The sequence below is a fragment of the Entamoeba invadens genome, assembly GCF_000330505.1.
Source record: "Entamoeba invadens IP1 unplaced genomic scaffold scaff_1105074724332, whole genome shotgun sequence".
NCBI lineage: Eukaryota > Evosea > Mastigamoebida > Endamoebidae > Entamoeba > Entamoeba invadens.
This window is the reverse complement of record NW_004191636.1, coordinates 130847-132250: the sequence shown is the minus strand read 5'-3', so window position 1 is coordinate 132250 and position 1404 is coordinate 130847.

Here is a 1404-nt window from a genome sequence, read left to right as displayed (position 1 = left end):
AGTACTATACATTTTATTATATTAATATTATTTATAACTATTAAATCGATAGGAAGCGGTTAAAAAGACTGAAGCGGTTTTTTAGCCCCCCTGTACTTGTTTTTTATGTAATAATAATTAGGATTTTTGAAGTATTTTAATTAGATATTCTAAAAAATGATGTACTACTTGATAAAATAAAGTATATTGTTATTTGACATGTACGCAAAATACATATTCAAATAAATAACCCAAATCTAACACTTTTTGACTTTTAAATAATAAAGAAAATGTTCATAATATTCAACACTGACAATTTGTTTTAAATAATAATCGATAATTCATAGTGTAACATTATACACAAATTTTCAACTTCCATTTAAATGTGTTTGGAAAGGAATTATACACATAACTAATTATAAATAATATGTATTTATTAAAATAACATAAATTGTTTTTGTGAGTCCAAACAAAATGTTTAATTTTGTGCAACTCGATCCAAAGTTGTTAACAAGTTGTATTGAATTTTAAATAAAAAATATTGTTTTTTTCATTATCAAATGTGCTGTTTTGAACACAACAAAATGAACATAAAAATAAATATATTTATATTGTATCGTCCAACCTTGTAATGTCAATTTATCTATTTTAATTTTAAAATAATGAAACAACAAACTATTACATAAATTTATTTGTGTCAAGATTATAAATCACTTTATTCTACATTTTGGTTCTAATAATTCTAATATTTTTAATTAAGAAATATATAAAAACTCTTTTCGTGTTTTATTTGATACACTGATTCACGTTTAATTGAAAAGTAACTTAAATATTTTATAGTTAGTTAACCATATACCCTGTTAAGTAACTGAATTATAGTTGACAAACAAACTATATTTTAACTAATCCAATTATAATAAATATATGGTTTTATTATAATTTGGATAAAATTCAAAAAATATAACAATTAAATAAAATAATTTAAATTAACTATAATATATAATGATAATGTTATCTAGTTAATTAACTAATCAAAAATAAAGTTATAAATAACAATTGTTATAATTATAATTAATAAAACCATATATTTATTATATTTAAATTAGTTAAAATATAGTTTGTAAGTCAACTATAGTTCAGTTACTTAACAGGGTATATGGTTAACTAACTATAAAATATTTAGGTTACTTCTCAAATGAATACAATGAAACAGTTTTTACATTTGGGTTTGGACAAGTTAAATTAATGTCATGTATTAACATAAAATGTAATTACAACATTTTTATTTTACTTAATTCCAATGACATTTTCTTATTATTTATTTATGCAATTCAATAAAAATATTTTCTCAAAAATTATTTGTTTTATTTTTTTAGTATTTGGTTTAAATATTTAAATTTTTTATTTATTTTTTTGGTAATAATT